The sequence below is a fragment of the Pteropus vampyrus genome, unplaced genomic scaffold, assembly GCF_000151845.1.
Source record: "Pteropus vampyrus isolate Shadow unplaced genomic scaffold, Pvam_2.0 Scaffold336, whole genome shotgun sequence".
Classification (NCBI taxonomy): Eukaryota; Metazoa; Chordata; class Mammalia; order Chiroptera; family Pteropodidae; genus Pteropus; species Pteropus vampyrus.
In genome coordinates, this window is record NW_011889117.1 from 751,742 (window position 1) to 768,881 (window position 17,140).

General features: G+C 35.3%; 1 non-coding gene and 1 pseudogene across 1 annotated transcript; one reads left to right on the plus strand and one right to left on the minus strand.

The window, feature by feature from the left end:
• Positions 1 to 2,236: 2,236 nt before the first annotated feature.
• LOC111730834 lies at positions 2,237 to 2,355 on the minus strand (annotated as a pseudogene).
• Positions 2,356 to 14,307: 11,952 nt separating this feature from the next.
• Positions 14,308 to 14,426, plus strand: LOC111730849. The gene has a single exon (XR_002776842.1). It is a non-coding gene; the product is annotated as a 5S ribosomal RNA (ribosomal RNA).
• Positions 14,427 to 17,140: the final 2,714 nt, after the last annotated feature.

A 17,140-nucleotide genomic window follows, 5' to 3' on the forward strand; every position in this document is an offset into this window, starting at 1 on the left:
TCTTTTTGGAAGAATCCTTTTAGTTTGTCTTTCATTACCTTGACTTTTTTGAATGGTGTAGGCCATTTATTTTTGTAGAATGTCCCTCAGTTTGAATTTGTCTTTTTTATGAATGGATTCACATGCATTTTGGCATAAAATCACAAAGTAATGTGTGTTTCTTGGTGCCTCATATCAGGTACATGATGTCCATTTGTCCAGTTTTGTGATGTTAATTTTCATCATTTGTTTAAGGGATGTCTGCCAAGTTTCTTCACTATAGTGTCCCCCACCCCTACTCCTTTCGAATTAGTAAGAATCTTGTGAGGAGAAACCAAGTCCATGTAAATATGTTGTTTTCTTCCAACTTTTATCCACTAGTTTTAGCACATGTTAATGATGTTTGCCTGAGTCAATTATTATTATGATAGTTGTACTGTGATTTTCTATTTCTGTCAGTTCTTCACTTACTTGTTAACATTCTACTGCAGAATTTTTCTTACCTTTAATTCTTTTAATTCTTACCTTTACTTTTTTATATGTATTAATATGGATTCTTATTCAGTAGGTTATAATCTGTTACTACCATTATTTATGGTGATGTTCACATTGTCCCAGATTTAGCCAGTGGGAACCCCTTCAAGCTAGTTCTTGTGTCCTTTCAACAAGTTCCTAACATTCTTGAACCACTTCCTTAACTTTCTGGCATGCACACAAAAAAATCAGTTGAAGAATTGTAAAGCATGTTTTGAACACTCTTTGTTATTATATGAGTGATTTTGTAATAATCTCCATTTTCAGTTGTTTCCATGGTTGTTTATTGGAACAAGTCTGCAGGAAAAAAAATGATTGTGTAGAAATAGGGGAGTAGCAATTTAATATGGGAGCTGAACAACAAAGTGGTCTATTACTATAGTACACACAGACACAGTGACCCCCTTTTTATATATTTACTTTGTTTTACACAAGTAATCCATGAATATATTTAAAAATTTTAAACAGTACAGATAAAGTAAAAATCCCCTTTTGTTCATTTAACAACTACTGTGGTGCTGTTAGTTGAAGGAACTGTGTTATGTGCCCTGCGGCTCTTAAGTTGGATGAGATTCAGTCTCTTTGCTCAAAGATCTTCCAGCTTGTTTTTCTTTCTGTGTCCTAACACTTTGTCAGTTGCTCTTTTAATGAAAACCTTGACAACTGGGTTTTAAGTTTGGACAGTGATGATCCATACTTTTTACCTTGTGACTGATGCTGTTGGGGTGAGTCGTATTGAGAAATAGTAAAGCAAAGATTCTGGTTCAATCAATGGAGGTAGAGAATTTCTCAGAAAGGAGATGGGATGCCAACCATACCTCAGAGCCAGTGAGCACCAAGCCACAACTGTGAACATTTGGCTTGCTGAGAGATTTCTTTGGGGCTCTAATATATGCCGATTTGGTGGCTGTTGGACTCTGAGGCATGACGTAGCAAATGAGAGTTTCCCCAAAAAAATCCGTAGATATTTAATAGTGATTCAAAAATCCTAAAATCAATTTTTGATCTTTATGTGAATGTCCCCCTTTTTTGTGTATTTTTTTATTTTAATTCACTTGCCACTTTAGTCCCTTGGTTCTCTTTACTCTGGTAGTTGAATTCAATAAATTAATTATTTGAGGGGCCTAATATTTGTATTCTACTGGAAAAACAAACAGCTAATTATACTAGGAGATGGACTATAAAGAAAAACTGTTACAGTGACTAAAAATCATTGATTTTTAAAGATATTCTTGATTTTAAATACTCATTTGCTTTTACAAACATTTTTTTGAACACCTAGTATCAGATGCTGGGGGAAATAGAGTTCTAAGGCCCTGGAGAAGTTTAGATGCAGTCCAGTAGTGGAGAGAGACAGATCGAGTTTCAGTGCCAGACGGATGGTAAGCAGTGATAATAGCACAGTAAGAAGCACTAAGGCTAGGCATCTGATCTAATGTGTGTGTGCATGCATGTGTGGCTGAGTTTCAAAAAAGGCTTCTTAGAGAAAATGATGCCTGTCTTGAACCAAATCTGTTTTTCATTCCAACAGTTTTTTTAAAAATTAATTTTTGGACTGGCATCGTGTTCAACAATTAAACATAAAAGTGTTATTTAGTGAACAAGCTCCCTCATTTCTGTGCTCTAGGTACTCTTCCTTCCTTGGAGGCAACTAGCGTTACCAGTTTCTTGTGTGTCCTTTCATTTTTATTTTATTTATTTATTTGTTTGTTTGTTTATTTAACACCTACAGCACCTGGTATTCCTAGGTGGTCTCGCATCCAAGTACTAACCAGGCCCAACCCTGCTTAGCTTCTGAGATCAGATGAGATTGAGTGCATTCAGGGTGGCATGGCCGTAGACCTTGTGTGTCCTTTTAGATATATTCCTGTAGGTCATATAGTATCATACATAAAAGAACTTACTAATTTTTGTATTGTATTTCATTGTATGATTGCATAATTTTTTTACATTCCACTGTTGATGGACATTTTCACACCATTTTTTTTTTTGCTGGTTCAAACAGTGTTGCATAACTTTGTAAAGAATGGCACTTCATAAATCTGTAGAATACCTTGAAATAAAATTGCCAGGGCAAGGAGTTTATAATTTGTGTAGTTTTGATAGATTTTACCAAATAACTCTCTGGAGATGGTATATCAATTTTTGTGCTGCCAGCAAAGTAAATATGTGACCCAAATAGAAGATGACTGGACCAGAGTTTCAGGGGACTAAGAGTAGTGATGTTATTAGAGTATAAAGTACAAGGTAAAGAATGGCAGCAGCTGATACTAGAGAAGCAGGCAAGGGCCAGGTTTTTATGCTGGATTTTTTTCTTTAGCTAATGGAGAGCAAAAGAAAGGATGAGGGAGTGAAAGTTGAGATTGTATTCTAGAAAGAGCACTTGGTAGCCCTTTGAAGATGGATTTGAAGGGGCAAGACAGGAAGAAGTAAAATAAATTAATGTAGTAGTCATGTTTTCAGACCATGTATCTCAATTTTGGGTTTGGAAACTATCCCTTGTGACTAGAAGGGATACAGTGTGCTAAGGGACATAGAGAAGATAAATTTAAAAGAGAGGGTGCATATCTCATTGAAGGTAACAAGAAAGGCTTGAAGGAATAGTCAGTTGCACTTTGATGGATAATAGATTTTGTATTGATAGATATGGAGAAATGAGATAAAGGAAATCATTCCAGTCCTGAGAATAGGATAGCCAGGAGTAGGCAAACTTTTTTTATAAAGAGTAAATATATATTTTAAGCTTTGTGGGACACATGTGGTCTCTGTCCTGTATCCTCCTTTTTTTTTTTTTTTTGCCGCCCTTTAACAATGTAAAATTTGTTAGCCCACAAGGCTTGTTGGAACAGATCATGGGCTGGGTTTGCACTCGGAGGGAGTTGGGGGTGAGATGGGATGGGATGGGGTCGGGGATGGCCTTACTTGCTGACTCTTTGAATAAGCAAAGGCGTCCAGGCTGAAAGTTGCAGGATATACTTCTTGAGCAAAATCAGGAATCAGTAGTCCCCTTTTATCCATGGTTTTGTTTTTTGTGGTTTCCATTACCTGCAGTTAGTCAGCTGTTGTCCAAATACGTTAAATGGAAAATTCCAGAAATAAACAGTTCTTAAGGTTTAAATTGTGTGCTGTTCTGAGTAGTGTGAAATCTTATTCTGTCCCTTTCTGTTCCACTGGGACATGAATTATGCTTTGTCCAGCATATCCATGCTGTATGCACTCCTTGCCCTTAGGTCCCTTAGCAGCCCTTTCAGTTGTCTGATCAACTGTTGAGGTGTCACAGTGCTTGTGTTCAGGTAACCTTTATAGTAGCCTAGCTTACACCACAATGCCTACGTCATTTACCTCAGTTCATCTCATTTGTATTGTATCATCTCAAGAAGGATGAGGACAGTACAATAAGATACTTTAAAAGAGAGAGACCATATTCATATAACTTATTACAGTATAGTTATAATTATTCTATTTTATTATTGTTGTTAATCTCTTACTATGCCTAGTTTATAAGTTAAACTTTTATCATAAGTATGTAGGTATAGGAAAAGTGTAGTATATATAGGGTTTGGTACTATCCTTCGTTCTTGGAAGTTATTCCCTTCAGTTAAGGGGCCACTACCATAAAGGCAAGTTGAGGCAGAGCTGTGGGAAACTGCCTGTTAGGCTAAAGAATTTGTCGTTAGGTTAGATGCATTGAGAAGTCACGTGTTATATTGACACCAGTGGTGACATTTTGCCTGATACTGTAAACTTAACTGTATTATCAGCTATACAAAGCCTGGTTGGGAGAATTGTCTTGTGTAGAAGTTTGTATTGAATATAGTACTGCTAATGGATTGCCATTAGCACGAAGTACTGAGGTTTAATCCATTCACTAGGACTCCCAGTGTTTTAGTGAGTGGATTAACTCAGAAAGAATCAAGGAAGTAGAATATAACTCAAAATTTCAAACATTCTATAGCTATTCTTAAACTTTTCTCACAATTTTTTTTACTCCAAGTTTTGAAGAGTAGGAAGTAAAATGTACAGTAATTTAGCTGATTGTTTCATTAAACAGCTCCCCTAACTATACAGTCTCTGAGTAAGCTTTGTATTGTTTTAAGCCTCTGGTTCTAGACAACTGGAAAACTGGTTTTCCTCTGGGCGAGAATCAGGGTAGGTGGATTGGGAGTGTGTGATCAGAATTACCTCAGGGATTCATTAGAATATCAATATGACACACATTGTATATTCTGAGGGAGGATGTCTGGTATGTTTTTTGAAATAGCCTCTTAGGTGATTTTCTGTCATGCCTTCCCCGTTAGAAGCCACGGTTTGAACCAATTTCTGTCCTTTCCCCTCTGCTCTCACCTTATATCCAGTGATGCTGGTAGGATTACATTCCTTTATCTATTTTCTAGCATGAAGGAAGTGTTGAGATGGAATTTTGCTATCCCATAAAGACTACTGACTTCTAGTTGTGTCTTTTGGCAGTGAACATAGCTAACTCATATTGTCAACTTGCTGATCACCTTTTCCTGATGAATTCTGGCCTTATCTTATTTTCAGTTATTGTAGATTATATTTTGTTTCAGTCTCTTGTGTTATAAGCTTTGTGCCTGTGTTAATAGGAAGTGAGTTTCCTTCTCATTTTCATGGAACTGCTTTTTTATCAACACAAAAACATAGGCAGTGATTAGATACTCTGTTCTTGCTTCCCCTATGACCTTGAACTCACTTTGAGCACCTATTATGTGCACATTTTGGCATGCAGAATTTTGTTGAGGTGAAGGAATGCTCTAGATATAGAAAAATCCAAAGATGAAGGATCTCTGAGATCCTTCTCATTCCACAGTCTGGTTCCATAATTAAAAGGCAATAAATCCTGAGGGAAACCTGATAAAATCCTCAAAACAGATTGTACTGTAGTACACATAGTATCTGACAACCTTTTAACAATTTTTTGTTCGTTTATTTTTGTGGCTGCAGGTAAATAAGATAACTATGCAGATTATTAAGATGTGTAAAGTTGGAGACAATAATTGGATCAAATTTAATCAGTCATCTTTTTCTAATTAAGGCTATCATTTTAACTTTAATTTTTTTAATTTTCATTTTTAAAGCAATTGAAATTCCCCAGTTTTTAAAAGCACATGTTGGTTATGACAGTGAAAGCTGTAATGTGCAGTAATCAAAGCTTTTTTGATTGTAGCACATATTTATAAATGCAGATTTGGAACTATGTGTGACAGAATCGTCTGGATGGTTGATAAGGATTTATAAGTCAAGAGGGGTTTATTTAAACTTCTGCTATCAGAAATAGGAAATTGGGATCCCATTAGGGCTTAATTGGTTTGACTCTAGCTTTTTAGCTTGGAGGCTGCTGAAGAGTTAATTTATTGTGTGATGGTTTAGCCATGTGTGGAGCACAAAATTGTTTTAAGGAAAGTGTCTCTGTATGTTTATTCATTTGTAAAATCAATTCTGTTTACATGTGAACCCTTATAGGGAAAACAGGCAGACAGTCCATGACAATTAAATATTAGAACATGACAGGCTCATATCAATCCCACAGATTAAAGGGGAAAACAGGGCTTCTGGTTTTATTAAATTTACCCGGAATGATGACATTTAAAACAAGAAACCTTTGAGGAAAGATCTGTCAGTAACAGATGAGAAAATTTTTTTTTATTGAAAATAGGTTCTTGTATCTAGGTAGAGACAGTATGGCATAGTGAGAAAGGATACTTTGGGTTTGGTTTTCTCAACACTTGGATTCCATTTTATTAGGTGGCTAAAAGATGTGGCTTTAGCCAGTCATTTAATCTTGAAGAGTGTGTGTGTGTGTGTGTGTGTTAGTGTTAGAAGCTCGTCAAATTTTGAGTTGTATTTTAAGTGAAATAACTTTTGCTTATGGCTAATAATAGAAGGATGTTTAAAAGATAAATGAAAATATTATCTGTAATAGCTGTCTGGAAGATAGCTTGACAATTTTTCTTTTTCTCTGTAATTTTTTCCTCTGTGTAAACTTTTTATTAAACAGAAATGCATAAATCATAAATGTACAGCTCAGTGAGTTATCACAAAGTGATTGTACTTTTGTGTAACTGCTATCCAAATCAAGAAATAGAACATTAACAGCAACTACTTCAGAAGCCTACCTCTCACCTGCCGTTTAATATCACTCTCTCTCTTCCAGGGTAACCAATGTCATGACCTCTATAACCATGCATTAGTTTTTCCTTTAAGAAAAAAAAAAGAACATTATATAAATAGAGTCATATACTGTGTATTCTTTTGTATCTGGCTTTGCTGGACAATGACACTTGTGCTTGTATATATATAGCATTCTGATGCTATATATAGAATTCCGCTATAAAAATATACCACATTTTATCTTTTCTATTATGGATGTTTTGATTGTTTCTATTTTTTAGCTTTAGGAGTAATACTGCAAAGAACATTCTTCTTTGTCTTTGGTTATATACCTAGGAGTGGAATTGGAGGGTCATCGCCATCGAGTGTGTATACGTTCAGCTTTAGTAGATACTGCCAAAAAGTTTTCGAGTTGTACCAGTTTATACCTGCATAGCAGTCTATGAGAATTCCAGTTATTCTACATTCTCACCAGTCTTTTAATATATTGCTGAGCCTTTACTCTGTATAAGATATACAGTAAACAAAACAATAATAGGTCTTGAAATTTAATGTGATTAAAAATATTTTTTACATATATTTAATATGTTCAGATGGTGATAAGGTATTAAGGTATGTTGGATAGAGAGTGGAGGGTGAGGGGAGTATTAGATAGCAGTATTTAAGAAGTACTTCTGATCAAGTGACATCTGAGCAAAGATCTGATGGAAGTAAGCTAGTCATAGATATCTGGGAGAGGAGCAGTCCAGGCAAAGGGAATAGCACAGGTCAAAGCCCTGAGGTGGAAGCATGCTTGCTTGATGTTTTCACAAAATAGTAAGGTGGCTATGACTGGAACACATTGAGTAAAGGTGATAGTAGTAGAAGTGTATCTCCAGGAGGTAAACGGGCCAGAACATGTAGGACTTTAAGAGTCAAGGAAAGGATTTTAGATTTTTAAATGAGATGGGAAGCTATTGGAGGGTTTTGAGCAGAGGAGTGATAGTATCTCCTTTACCTTTTAAAGAGATCACTCTGCTCCTGGAGAAAACACTCTAATGGGACAAAGGTGGAAGCAGGAATGTAAATTAAGAAATTATTGCTATAGGCCAAGAGAGAGAGTTTGGTGGTTTGGATCAGAATGTTAATGGTGGAGATAAGGAGAAATAGATGGATTGAGGATATTTTGAAGGTAGAGCAGATCGGATGTGCCCAAGTGGATTGGATATGGGGGATTGGGGGTGGTTTGTGTGTCAAGGATGACTCCAAGATTATTGGCTTAAGTTGTTAATTTACTGATTTGAGAAAGAATGGGGAGGATAGGACCCCTGTCTAGATTTGGGCTGGGTTAGGGAACAAGAATTTGATATGGGACATGTTGCCTATGAGATACCTATTAAATGTCCAACTAGAGATAGTTGAGTAGGCAGTAGGATATATAAATTACATGGCGAATGAAAATAGAGGTTGGACCTCACATGGCCTTCAGTGTGTGATATAGAGAAAACAGATAAATTCTCTTCATTTGAACACTTGTAAAGCTTATTTAGAATTTACATAGTGCAGACTTTTTCTATTTTTACAGGAGCTATTTGACAAGGAAGTAAAATATCAGGAATTTATTTATCAAGAAAGTTCCTGGGTACTTTGAAAGATTTGTGACTGAAATTTATTAGGCTCTGTATAGATTTAATCTATTCTAATATAGTTTCTGTTATTCTGTGTAAAACGATCATTGCTGTAATGACCTTAGGAAGCTCTATCTGACTATAAAGTACATTGTGAATTATCCAAAGAAAGCTTTAACCATATTGTGTTGTGCATTATATTTTAAAGCATATTTGTAATATGTAATTTGAAAAATAATAGTTTACATAGGGATTTCACAAAGGTTATTTTATTCACTGCTCACAACAGCCTGTGAATTGAGTACTATTACCATTTCCACTTTATAATTGAGTAAATGAGCTGCATGAGTGGTGGAATTAACTCATACTCAAGGGCATGTCTCTCTGGTTAGGTAATAGAGACAAGACCTGAACCCAAGTCCTAACTCCACAGCATTATATATACTAACTCTCTTAACTACTGTGTTCCATTTCTTAGCTATGCTGAATGAATGGTAATTTATTATATAGTATTCTGTTTTGACACTATAATTTTTGAAAAATATTTTTTTACAAAAGCAGTACAAGACAATTTTTATAAAAAGTTGCAGCAAATAGAGTAAAAAATTCCTTTTTACCTCCTCACTGGAAGTTTTGAATTTATTTCCAGACTTTTTTGGATACCCTTACACATCTATAATATACAAATGTGTAGTGTTTTCCATAAACTGAATCATACCGTACATAATTTTTTGCAGTCTTTATAATTTTCAGTCAGATGGGAAATCTACAAAACTGTTGTCAGATCTTTGGTTTAAACAAGAGCAAAGATTTTTATCTCTTCTGTTTTAAGTACCTTGGAATAGATTTTATGAACGACAGCAACATTTAGTATTGATTTGTTCAATGTTAGTAGTTAGATGCCTTAAAATGATCACACCTTTCATTTCAGAGAACTTTCCAAATGTTCTATAAAAGTGTCACATATATGATTGACTGCTTCGTGAAGCTGCCAAACACCATTCAAGTCCTTATCCCTTTCTTAGAGAGTGCATGGTTGTCCATTTTGGAGCAATTGGCTCTTGCAGATATACCTATTACCTAGGGTTGTAGGAGATGATGTTTCTCCATCTGTCTTATAGTAGTGAAAGGAATTAATGAACTGTAACTAGATAGAACTGTCCTGGAAATGAAAATAGGTCCTTTCTGTTATTGATGACATAGGAGAAAAGCTTCTGGTGGATCAAACTCTCCAGATATTTAGGTGATTATTTCCACGGTTGTAAACTAATGCAAACAACAAATAATGCTTTTTGCTTTTTTTGTTTGTTTGTTTCAAAGATCTAATTGGCTTTATTAAGTGATTCATGAATTGGGCAGCATCCCATCTAGCAACTAGAAGAGCTCTCGTTTTGCTTTTAATATCTCACTTTTAATGATGCACTAATCAAATTGACATGCTGTTAATATTTTCAGAAGGAAAAAGAAATTAAACTGCTGTGTTGCATAAGTTCAGCCTTTGCACAAGTCCTGCTCTGGGCCAGTCAGTGGACTAAGTAGTCATATTGGGGAGATAATAAAGGTAGGCTTTTGCTGGAGACAGGACAGACCAAACAGGAAGTGGATTTGTATGGGTTTCAGAATTCCAGAGTAATGAAGGTGAGTTAATGTCAAGTAATGGGTAAATGTAGGCTGATATTAAAATAATGATTAAGGAGGGAGGAATAACTATACAATGTACGGTTTGGTGGTGTGCATCCCACCTATCTGGGAAGCTTGTTAAATGGAGCTTCTGGGACTTTACTTCCCAGGGATTTAAATTCTGGGGGGTGGGGTTAGGCAGGGCCCAGGAATCTGCATTTCACCAAGCTTTCTAAGTAATTATAGTTGGCCTAAAGACTACTTTGAGAACCTGACAAAGACTATCCAAGTCTAGTTGGAGGAAGAATTACAGGGAGGAAAAACTATTTTGATGGGGACACTGTGATAAATGGAGGTGTCTGAGAAAGTATTAGGGAGAGAGATTAGTTAATGCTGACTGAGGTACGGAGGAGGAGGGACTGATGTTTGATTTTATTTTTCACTCAAGGAATGTATCTTTAATTTGTTTGTTTGTATTATATTTACCAGATATGCTATGTTGTCTTGGTAAGCAAGCTCTCATATTTGTAGTGTCCTGTATTCCTGGGACATCCTTAATTTCCAACATTTATAACATTTTCTCCATAAGTCATTAAAATATCCTTAGAAGTATAACTTTTCATCATTCAAACTAACTTATGGGCTATGGCATAAAATAATTTATCACCTTATGAATGTTTTTGTTTATTGGCTCAAGAAATAACCATTTTTAGTTTACTGATATTAGTGAGGCTTCCTTAATGGGGAGGAAAATCCCTCTGAGAATTTAAGTAGAGGTTAAGTTGGATAATTTAAGGTTCCATGCAGAGAATAAAAAATTTCTCAATTGTAAAGTATAAAAGTAGGAAAAGATTCTCATTTTTCACATGCTGTTTATTTAGTTAGCATTATCCATTCATTCAGCACATTTACTGGCATTGACATTACCATTCTTAATATGAAGCACTGACTGCTAAAGAATAATAAGCTTGTTTTACCATATCTTCCTATAAATGTTCTGAACACTGCTTTAGAGTATCTAAACCTGACAAACACCATTTAAGTCTAGTTGGAGGAAGTAGTTTTGGGAGTGGTTAAGGACAATCATTTATAATCTAGGATTGTTACATTTTATAACAATTCTTTGACATCATTATTGTAACTAATATTGTTGTATTTGTGTTTTGGAGATGAAAGTCATGTTTTAGCATCGTATAGTTTAAAATGACATTGGTCTTAATCTGGACAAAAAGGGTGAAAATGCTGATTTGGGCTTGCCTAATCTACAGCTGGCATTGTTCTTACAAACTTCATCGACTGGCTATGCACCAACCAGGTGTTTCACTTTAACTGCAGCTGTACCATCTGTGGGAGCAGGTGGACAGATTCTTTGTCTTCAGGAAAACACAGCTGATGAGACTTAGGAGAAAAGCTAATCAATTGCTTTTTCTTAGCCATAGCTCTCTCTAGTCACATATACCTAAGCACAACTTTTACGTGTGCCCAGGTGTTGACTGTGGTCAGGACAATAACAACAAAAGTGAACAAAAAAGGTGTTTTGCTGCTTGTGTTTTTATTGGATTGGCACTGAGAAAGATAATTTAAGGTTTTTTTTTTTTAGTTTTTGTTTTTAGTTACTTGAGGATATTTCTAGCTCATAATATTATTTGAGAGTTCCTTGTATGTATAGTTTATTGCAAGCTCTTTGCGGAGAACTGGGACGTAAGGAAAAAGGCAAAATAGCAAAATGAAGGTCATAAATCAATCAATGTATCAAAAATAGAAGGAAAATATGGACTGTAGAATTCATAGATCATTAGAAGGAGAGACTAGGAGAGTATTCATGACCCTTATCCCTATTTCACAGATAAGAAAACTAAGACCTTGAGAAAATACTTCCTTAGTATTTTCCTTGGATAATTGGGTGAAAATTCAAAAGTAACTTTAATTCTGAAAAAGTGGTTGAAATCTAGTGATATTTTATAAAGAAATAGCAAAGTGAGTGAGCCAATTTAATGTAGTGAACAACCAGCTATGTCCAAGATTTTAGCTCATTTGGGACTACAAACTAAAAATGAGCCTGTGTTGCAATGTCTTTTCGGCAACAATCATTCTACCACCAGGCTGTGTGAAGGAGCTAAGAGTTTGCCCTATCATACTTCAAGTTTAACTTCATATATTTATATACCTCAGCTTAAGAGATACATGTAGACAGCATTTGAGAGGGTTTAAAGAAGATCTCCAAATATGGTTAAGAAACAAACTCCAGTTGAAAGGTTCAAGAAGCTGTGCCTGATGAAGAGAAAGCATAGAGGACTGATAAGCCTTTAAGGATGGTTTTGCAAAAAGTTGGTTAGTTGTATACTTAACTCCCTTTAGAACTAGGCAGGAAGCGGGGCAGGCAGCATCAGATTTACCTTAGCCATGAGGAAAGTAGATAGATACACATTGTATTTTCTGGGGACTAGCCACAATAGTGTTACCTGGGAGCTTGTTTGAAATGCAGAATCTCAGGCTCTGGCCCAGACCTACTTAATTTGCATTTTAATAAGATTTCCTCAGGTGAATCATATGTACATTAAAATTTGAAATGTATTGGATTAAACTATAGACTTCATAATGAATTAAGATGATTAATTCTAATTTCCCAAGAGCATTTTAAAAAATGAAATTTTTACCTGGCTGAGGGAAATTTTTAAGATTTTTGAATATTTACAATGTTCTTAAAAGAATCAAGTAGTAGAATGATGATAAAGGTAAATTGTATTAGCCTGAGCAAAAGCACAATAACTAAATTTGAAGCTAATGAAGTTCTAAGCAAGGAAGGCAGAGTATAGGAACCACTATGAAAATTATGGGTTATATATATAGCTTCTTTTTTCTAAGCAAGGACACTATACATGATGGATCCATTTCATTGGCCTTTAGGAGACTTTGAACCAAAATGGATTGTTAAGAATTTTAAACGAAGTGAAGGAAACAGTGTATGGCTCTTTTTTCTGCCTCTTATGTGCAAGGTTAAAGTGAAGTTCTGTAAAGATTGTTCTACAGGGATGCCAGAGAAAAACATCTGAGTATTTGGCTTCTTTCATGAATATAATTTATTCATTCAACAAATATTTATTGAGTATCTCCTATGTGCCAGGTAGTTTTTTGGTACTAGAGATAGAGCAGTGATCAAAACCAATTCCTTGCTCCCATGGAGCTCACAGTCGAGTGAGGAGACAGCAAACAAATGTCTACTAAAACCCCAGCTGGAGATAAATGCTTTGAAGAAAAATAAAGCAAGCCAAGAGATTGGAAAATGGTGGGAGAGAGAAGTTATAGAGAGATTTGCTGCTTTTACATGGAGTTGATCTTTTTCTGAATCTTTTGGTTTAAAAGCTAATTTATTTAGTTTTTTTCCCTTTTTTTTTTTTTTTATAGAGTTATCACTTGTTTCAGGTCGAGCAGACTTCAGTTTTAAGGCCACCAAAATATGTGCACATATTTCTATTTTTTGATTCAGAAGATTATGTGTAACTCAGTGCCTGGCACATAGTTGGCATTTAATAAAAATTGGAATGTTTCCCAATAAACCTCAAGTAAGATCTTTTATTAAGAAAATAAAAACTGTCCTGCCATGAGTCTTTGGGTTGAATTCTTGATTGGGTAGGAAAGAAAGATGTGGAACCTAGGTTGACTAGGTGACTTTTGGGTGACTTTTTGAAGTTCTTTCTTTTGTTCCCCTTTTCATGTTATTGTGACTTTTAGATCCTTGAAAAGGTTGCTGGAATCCAGAATCTTGAGATTTCCTCACTCTGTTGCTTATGTAACCATCTAGATGCGTGTGGCTTTGGAATAACTAAGGGGTTTTCATTTTTCAGAGTGTGGGTTCTTGGGTGATAGGTAACATTTTTCTCCCTTTGTTGTTGTCATCATCATGGTTTTTCTTCTGGAGCTTGCCTAGATGGGCATGCTATAAACCTGCAAATGTTCTCATTTTTAAATAAAAGAATTTTGTTGCAAATTTATTTTTAAGATTATTTTTTTCTGTTCAAATGTCCAATTCCATACTTTAAAAAACAAACGATCTATATGGTGACAGAAGGAGACAACTTTGGGTGGTGAACACGGCGGAATATACAGATAATATAGAATTATACATTTGAAATCTATATAATCTTATTAACTGATGTCACCCCAATAAATTAATAAAATTAATTTAAAAATAGGATTGATCTTAATAGAAGGGAAGTGTGTGCTTAGAGGAGGATTACCTTTATCCTTACTATGCTAGAAACAAACTGGTTAAGTTACACCCAGGTAATAGGCACAATTTTTTTTAGGGGGCGTATTAATTTGAAAAGAAAGTTATGCGTGACTGCTGTGCAAAAATCATAAAATGTGGATTTTTTTTTGCAAACAGCTTTATTGAGATATAATTCATATACTGCCTTCTTTTAAAGTGTGCATTTATGTCTGCGGCCGTGCCACCCTGAACACGCCTGATCCCGTCTGATCTCGGAAGCTAAGCAGGGTTGGGCCTGGTTAGTACTAAGATGGGAGACCACCTAGGAATACCAGGTGCTGTAGGTGTAAAAAATTAAAAAAAAATAATAATAATAAGGGATTGTAAGCTGACAAGGTCCTTTGCAATCTGTGAGGTCAACCGAGGGTTGCCGTGCCTAAAAAAATAAGTAAATAAATAAAAATAAAGTGTACATTCAATGTATACAAGGTTGTGCAGCCATCAACACTGTAAACCAGAACATTTTCATCCTTCTCAAAATAAACCCCATACCCATTAACAGTCAATCCACATCTTCCCCTTTCCCAGCCTATAACCTCCTTACTGAATTTGTGTGTTCTGGACATTTCATGTAAAGTGTTAGAAACATTGCTTGAATTGCAGTATATTTAAGCTCTTTTACATTAATTGTCAATGTTTTTTAAATTGGGGAAAAATACAATATGTGGCCTTTTTTGACCGACTTCTGTCACTTAGCATGTTCTTGAGGTTTAGCCATATTGTAGCATGTATTATCAACTCTTTATACCTTTTTATTATTGCTGATTGTATCCATTGTATGAAACACAATCTATGTTCCTTATTTACAGATTCTGTATTTGCAGATTTGCCTGCTTGCTAAAATTTATTCGTAATCCCCAAATCAATATGTGGTGGTCATATGTGCACATGAGCTGAGCAGTGAGAATTCGAGTCTCTCAACACTCAAATTCCCAGCTAAAGTTGAACAAGGTGATGCTTTGCCTTCTTGTTTAACTCTCATGCCATAAACAAGTCCTTTTCTATGGTCTGTTGTACCACATTTTTAACATTTTTGTGCTTTTTTGTTGTTGATTTTGCTGTTTAGAATGGTCTTTAAGAATGGCACTGAAGTTCCTTCTGTTCCTAAGCATAAGAAGGCTGTGATGTGCCTTAAGGATATGCGTTAAATAAACTTAGTTCAGACTTGAGTTTTATTGCTATTGGCAATAAATTCGTTATTAATAAGTCAACAATATACTTTAAATAAAGGTGTCTTTAAAATGGAAACACAGAAAACAAGGCTAGGTATTGATTCATTAATAAAAATGTGACTAGGGGCTCGAAGGAACCTAATCCTGTATTTTCCCTAGGAGCAATGGTTTGGTATTTGCTAATTCAGTGTTTGTGGCAACTTTATGGAACTTAACTACTATGAATAATGAGATTCTGCAGTACACATTTTATCAGTTGATGCATATTTGACTTGTTTAAACTTCCTGGCTATTATGAATACTGCTATAAGCATTTCTCTACAAGTTTTTATATGGACATATGTCTTCAGTTCTCTTGGGTGTATACTTGGAAGTGGAATTGCTGGGTTATATATATGGTAATTCTATGTATAACCTTTTGAGGAACTGCTAGATCACTTTGCAAGAGTGGCTGACCATTTTACATCCCCAATAGCAGTTTATGAGGGTTCCAGTTTTTCCACATCCTCCCCAGTACTTGTTATTATCTGTCTTCTTAGTTATAGCCATCTAGGGGGTGGGAAATGATATCACATCGTGGTTTTGATTTGCATTTCCCCAATAGCTATTAATGTTGAGCATCTTTTCATGTGCTTATCCTCATTTGTATATATTCTTTGGAGAAATCTCTTTTCTTTGCCCAGAAGATAGCTTTTTAACGAGACCAAAACATCTGTTTGATGAGTAAATTTATAGAAAAACTAAAGTTTTAAATTATCAAAAACCCAAATTCAGAATTACAAATTAGCTTCTTACAGGATATTGATAGATTATGCGGGTACTCCTCCCTTTTTTCAGAAAGGCTGAATAAAAATTTCAAATTGATTAATAAAGGAAGTAAATATCTTAAATTATATCTCCATGTGAGGACTGTTCTCTGAATACCACTTCGAGAGGAATTTATCCCAGTCTGCTGTTTTGTGGTTGGAAGGCCTGGAAAGTTCTAGTGTCATATCTTACTCATGTGGCTTGTATTTCAATATGCTGGTAAGAGTTGGGCCATAAAGACATATACTCAAGTGAGTGCAGGTATGCATTTAAATGATGGTCTTAGCAGATGTCTGTACCTCCCATTATCTAAGTGTGTGATCATTCTGGTATTTCCTAATTTTATAGGATCAATTGGCAGTAGACTGCTTTTACAAGACTTGTGGAGCCATGTTGAGCTAGCTCTCAGTGTATTTGATAAGGTTTGCTAAATCTATGAACCTTATTAAAAAGTGTTCTCCTTGGTCTCCTAGAAACAAATACTGAGTTCTGCATGTTGTGATTTGTCCAAATTTCAAAAACCAAAGAAAAAAACGTATTTGGCACATTTTTCATAAAAGGTGGAGATAGGAATTCTACATAAGACAAATTTTCCAGATCTTAAGAAATTTGATACCTTGTCAGAGGTGTATGGCCTGTGCACTCAAGTAACAAACAAGTTAAGATGAGGACATAGGAATGGAATACAAGAGATGATCAGTGAAGTATACATGTGGAAAATGTCATCTGAACCAGGCCTTGAAGGACAGCTTTCAAAGTGATGTAAAGAAGAGCAGATCATGACTCAAATCCAGATTTTTTGATTGGCTTGATTTGTTTGGTTGGCTACTTTTCCCTCTTCTTTGAATCAGAGGATACAGATTAGGCCTTTATTATCAATCTTTGACTCAAGTATCAGTTGTATTTCTGCCCCTTTTTATGTGTGAAATCAGGGCTATACAGGTGTCTGTACCTGCCATTATCTAAGTGTGTGATCAATGATCTACACCGTTTTGCCTGAGTTGGGTATATAACAATATATG